The following is a 6000-nucleotide window of genomic DNA, read 5'->3' as shown; positions in this document are numbered from 1 at the left end:
GGCGCCGAGCTGAGGCCAGGCAGGTGGACGGCACACAGCCAGGGAGGGGAGCGTCCTGCCAGGAGCTGCTCTTTCTTCCATGTAACCTTATAACCCACCTGCCCTGGCCACAGCTCGGCCCCGTGCCACCGGCCGGGGGGAAGCTTCATGCCGCTGAGAAGCCAGCCTGGCCCTGACGTGACATGAGTCAGCTGGAGCGGCTGGGCAAGGCCACCCACTGCAAATAGCTCAGCCAGCATGCCAGCCCCTGCCCTGTGTGCCCCTGCTCCGCCATGACCCAGAGGGTCCCTGGGCAGGGAGCCCCTGAATCAGTGGTCCCGGAGTGATGCAGCCTTTCCCTTGGGGCTTCCTTGGCCCCGTGGCACGGGGGGCTTTGTCTGCCTGGCAGTGAAAGGTGGGGTTCCCTGCAGGCTCGTCCCATCCCCAAGGTCACTCCGTTGGCTGGAGATCACTCTGGGGCTTTCCAGAGACCACAGGAGCTAAGGAGTGAGCAGGGTGGGGAGGAGCAGAGCACCCTCCACCTCCTCGCTGGCTCCTGTGACAGTCGCCCTTTCCCGCTGCCCAGCCTGGCAAAGGGGACAGACACCCGTAGCCACAGCTCTCCTCCTGCGGCCCCGTGCCTGTGTCCTCGGGGTGGCTGCACCTGGTTTTTGCAGCAGTACCTGCAGCTGTGAAGGCTTCCTAAATACACCTCCACAAAGGCATCCCAAATAAAACCCTTGGTCCACCTTTAGGGTGCTGGTGCCCCCTGAGGCTGCAAAAGCAGCCCTGCCTTGAGCTATTTTGGGTACAAGGGCTCTGGACCCCGGCTCTGCTCCCCTCTCTGTGGCTGAGCAGATGGCCTCCCTTGCCCAAATGGGCTCGCCACCCCAGGGACAAGCTATGTGTGCATGCCACCAGGCACTGCCATTGTCCCCTGCCGCAAGTGGGGCTGGCACGGCCAGCCCTGCTTCTGAGCCAGGGATTTTGGCTCCAGCCAGAGCCCCGTGGCTGTAGTCCCCCTGCCCTGGAGGGCTGAAGGAGCTGGTAAGTCCCAGAGATCCTGGGATGCTGGTCTGCGGGCAACGTGGCTCAGTCTCCTCGGCCCGCTCCTGGCTCAGCTGGCCACTCACTGGAGGCACGGCCCCGCTGGCACACGTGCTGCGGGCTGGGGAGACCCCGACAGCAGCGTTGTGGGGTCAAACGCAGATGGTGCAGATGGGAGGCAGGGATGGAGAAGCAGGCATGGAGCGGGTGGAGGGCTCATCCTGCCTTCTGCAGGCGTGGGGTGCTGGCAGGGTGCCTGCCATAGCACACACCTCTTCTGCCGCAGGCCCTTTCCAAGGGGCCACCAATTCAGCGTGAAGAGCCATTTCAAAGCCCCCTTCCTCGCATCAGGGGGCGAGGAAGGCTGCCCAATTCCCACCTCACCTCCCCATTGCCTGGAGCCATCCCATCTGCCAGAGAAAACCAGGCGCTGGGAGCAGCCAAGCGAGTGGCACACTAACCCAGCAGCATTCCCAAGCCCTCCTTCATCAGCATTCCTCCTCTCCCAGCCTGCGCAGCCTGTTCCCAACTCCCCAAGTGTTAATTGAATTACGTCCCTCAGAACCTCCGCAGCTTCGGGGACTTGAACATTTGCACATGCCACGGGCAGCCCGTGCCGTGCCTCCCTGTGTGCCCTGCTTTCCCCGCGGGATGAGCGGGCCATGGCAAGTCCAGGTCGGTGTGAATGTGCAAATGAACCCATTGAAAAGACTCACAGGATGAAGGGAATGGAGTCACAGCGTAAACGAGAAGCCCCAGCGGCTTTGCAAGCCCTTCAGTGTGGTCTGCAAGCATTCAGCAGGCTCTGTGGGGCTGGAAAAGGTCCCGCTGCTGCTAAAGCGTCACTACGATCGCATCGTGGACTGCGATCCATCGAGCCGTCACTCCAAGGCTGTTGCTGCATCTCTACCCGAAGGAGGTGATTTGTGGGTCTAAAATTTCCCTCCTTTGGGCTGCACCCGACTCCAGCTACAAGCTGCAGACACGAACCCCCTTTGTCTGCCCAGCCCACATCCTGGCTGGGATTCACCTAAAACAGCCCTGGGGAGGAACAGCTGGGTGGGGATGGGGGCAGAGAGGGAGGAAGGCTGCTTGATGTTTGTTTTTACTAATGAAGCCCTATAATCAAATAATTTCAGTTTTAATTGTAAAGCCAGCAGGCAGATTTCTGTCTCCAGATGGGACGTGATAGGAATAGTTGAAGGCTGGGCACCTTCTGCTGCTCACCTGAATCCTTGGAGCCAGGGCGGTGGGAGCAGCGCTGGTGGGGCTCCCACCCTACTGCGGAAGAGCCTGATCCCCTTGAGGTGTGACGACTGTATGAGCCCCCTTGGCATCATTAAAAAAAAAAGACCGAAGGAAAAAAAAGTAAGGAAAGAGTTTCCTGCACCCTGAGACATTCCTGGGTGGAAGCAGAGGCACATTCAGCCGCGGTGCCAGCAGAGCCTGGGGCTGCGAAGTTGAGCTGTGGCGCTGGGATGTTTTTTGGGGCACCAGGCAGGAGAGCCAGCATCCTGCCTGCACCAGCCTGGGACCTTGTCTGGTCCAAACTCCACCACGCCTGGGGGCAAAGAGCACCAGAGCCCCTGGGGTTGGACAGGGGTTGGCGGCTTTCCTAACCAGCTCATAGGCAGCATAGGACATGAGCTGGGGCCAGCCCCAAAGCCTCTCCTGCTTCTTTAACCCTGGAAAGCTAACCCCGGGGAAAATGCACTGCTGCCGAACCTGGTCTGAGCAGGGGAGGCAAGAGCCTTTTCCCCTGCTTTCATCTCACGGCTCTGTCAGGATACATGAAATCTATTTGTGGTTTCCACTGACTGTCTCATTTTCGGGTGCTTGGACTTGGGGAAAAGAGAAAAATAAAGAAATTAGGTCATTTTCTATTGATTTGGAAGAGCTGAGCTGTTAGCTCTCCAGCTGCAAGAGAGCTCTGCTCGTGTTTCTGTGGGGGTCTCCCAACTTGGAAGCAAACGATGGGGGAGAGGAGAAACCTCCCACTCGCCACAGAAAATGTGCATTTTGCCCAGCTTCTTGTTTAGGCTGAGGAGGAACTGGGTGCAGTGAGACTGGGATTGCCCTCCCAGTCTGAAAGGGCTACCTCAGGCTAAACACATCTGTTTGTTTCTCGTGGTGGAGAAATGCAGCCAGGAGGGGCTGGGTTGCTCTGGGACTGATTAACTCCCCCAGGCTGGGGACATCCCCCACCACTTGCCTGGCGTTGGCGATTGCCTCGGGTCAAGGGATGGGCGAAGAGATCCTGGGTTCCAGCTGGAGGTGTCAGGGGAAGAAAAAGTGCTCCTCTCCTCCCATCAGAGAGGTTTGTTCCTCCCAGAAGAGGACGAGGTCAGGGGGCCGGGGTGATGCAGCGTGATCCAGAGTATCACACAAGCATAACATACCCAGCACTCCTGGTAGCGCGATTGTCACAGCCATAACGGGGCAGAGCCCAACTCTTATCAGGGATAGCTGCTCCTGCTTTCACCTCCCCAAGCTGCTGCTCTCCGCGTGCCCGTGGTCCTGCTCCTGGTGCCAACAGCATTTCTGGAATACCCTGGAAGGGGTCCAGGCGAGGGGACGCCGGGCGCTGAGCAGCCACCAGTGTCTCTCCGGCCGGGCCTCTTCGCTCTTATCTGCTCTCCCTTTGCATGCCTGAGTCATCAGAGACAAGAGCACCAAATCAGAAATAAAGTCATTAACTCACTTAGCAAATAAATCCTCACTTTATTTTTTGAAATCAGAGCCCCGGCTCCTCGGGGCTTTAAGCAGCATCTTCCCTCCTCCAGCCTTCCCGGGCCAGGTCCGTGCCAGCCCCACGCACATCCCCGGGGGTGAGGAGAGGAGGGGGACACGGGCACCCGCTCTGCGGGGCTCAGCTCAGCCCACAGCAGCCCAAGCACTTGCACTCTCCAGCCGGGATGGAGGATCCCCGTGCGTGGTGCACTCCTCTTCCAATGGGCTCCAGATACACAAAACCATAGTTGCTTCCCCAGCCCGGGCTCGGGAACAGTGCTCACATCCCGTGGGAGCGACATGTCCCTCTCCTCTCCCTGCAGCACCCGGTGCAGCACCCTATGCCCAGGGCTGGGCACCCCTAGCACCTCATGCCTCCTGCCTGGCTGCAGCTTCTGCATCCCCATCCCAGTCAACCCATGACAATCCATGATTTCGCCTTCTTCCTCTTTTTCTTTTTTTTTTTTTCCATCATGTACAAATGGGAATTAAATCGAGGCCACTAAACTCATTGGTGCTCGCAGCCGTAATGGGATTGCAGGCAGCATTTCACCCCCAGCTCTTCACAGCCGCTGCCTGTCTCCGGCTGGAAAACCGCAGCATGCTCACTCGCTGCTGCCGGTGCCCGGCGTGCCGCTGCCTGCTCCCTGCCAGGCCCTCGTGCCGGCAGCCCACGTGGGAAAGCAGGGCTGGGGTTAAACCCAACCAGACTGAAACACACGCGGGCAATTTATTTCTCACGTGAGCGTGCTAGGGGCCAAAAGGCACCACTCAGCTCATGCTCGGCGTCCCGCGGCTACACCTGGCCCAGAGCCTCGTCGCACTGGGTTTGCCCCCAAGTCCCGCGAGTGTGTGCTTCTCTGCACCCCTGCCACCTGAGGCTGAGTGTCCTTCAACACAGGGGGCCAGTTCTCCCACCTGAGCTGGCGGTGCGGTGCTGGAGGCGAGCTGGATGGCCGTCCCCACAGCGCGGCTCAGCCTCAGGGGGTGAGGCACCACCCTGAGGAAATGGGAACGAGCTGGGGCCAGGGAGGCAGCCGCGGGGCACCCATAACGGGCGCAGGGGCTGGGGGTGCTGGTGAGCCCGCGGGGCTTCTGCTGCAGGGTGAGCATCCAATGGGCCCAGCACGACCCAGGCACTGGGCAGGGAGGAGGCACCACGGGGGCTGAATGCCCTGGTAGGTTCAGAGGTCCATGTGGGGAGCAGCCCCTGGCACTGTCCTCCCGGGGCTGGCCACTTGTGTTTAGCAGACAGGAGGAGGAGGAGGAGGGATGCTGGTCATGGAAGAACTTGCTAGAAGACTTGCTCAGCCGCCACCCAGGGAAAAAGCCCCAACAAGTGCTCATGGACAGCAAAGGAGCTCGAGTGTGAGTCTGCTGGGAGGAAACAGCTGCTGGGAATTTAAATGACCGCCTGTGAATGATGGTTTTGTTTTGTCCCAGCCATGGCTGCACCCTGCTCTGGCCGGGCAGCATCCAAATACAGCCGCTCACAGAACTTGCGCCTGCAAACAAAGCCAGTCTGGAAAACCCATGGAGAAATTGAGCTTGAGAGGAGCCCTGGCACAGCACCCTGCCCCTGCCCAGCCCTGCCACAATCCATGGCCCTGCAGGAGGAACCAGCAGAGCCGGCTGCAGCGGCGGTGGGGGCGTGCGAAAGCCTCTGGTGAAGCTTCACTCCCGTCTGCCAGAAGGAAGAGCAATGGAAGGAGGAGAGATGCTCAGGAAGCGAGCGAGGCGTGCTTCCTGTGTGCTTCCTGCTCGCTTCCTGCGCGCTTCCTACTCACCCTGCCCGGTCAGACACGGCTATGGGGCTGGGGAGCAGAGGCAGACTTCTCCAGGGACGGCCCTGGGGTGAAGCTCTTGGTTTGGCCACCAGCCTGGGACATGAAATGCTGCCCCGTGACAGCCCACGGCTCCCCGGGCAAATGGAGACGGCACCGCTAACCATGGTTTATGGTCTCGGCCACGCACCAACTCGACGCATGCTGCCAGATCCATGCCCTGAAAATCTGGTTTCATATGGATAAACAACATTTCTTAGTACGATTGCTAATGTGATATCAGCGCATTGCAACACAGATATTTTATTAATCCACAGGTCTTTTAATGAAGGGACTCAACAAACTAATTTACTTTCCAACACTTGTGTATGTCGTATTTGCCCATTTATTCATGCAATAAATGAAATTAAAGTTACTAAACATTTAGAAAATAACAAGTATGCGTAAGAAGTGCACCCGA

The sequence above is a fragment of the Chlamydotis macqueenii genome, chromosome 14 (genome assembly GCF_036417535.1).
Source record: "Chlamydotis macqueenii isolate bChlMac1 chromosome 14, bChlMac1.mat, whole genome shotgun sequence".
Taxonomy (NCBI): domain Eukaryota; kingdom Metazoa; phylum Chordata; class Aves; order Otidiformes; family Otididae; genus Chlamydotis; species Chlamydotis macqueenii.
The sequence above is the reverse complement of the archived record's forward strand: the minus strand, read 5'-3'. Positions refer to the sequence as shown.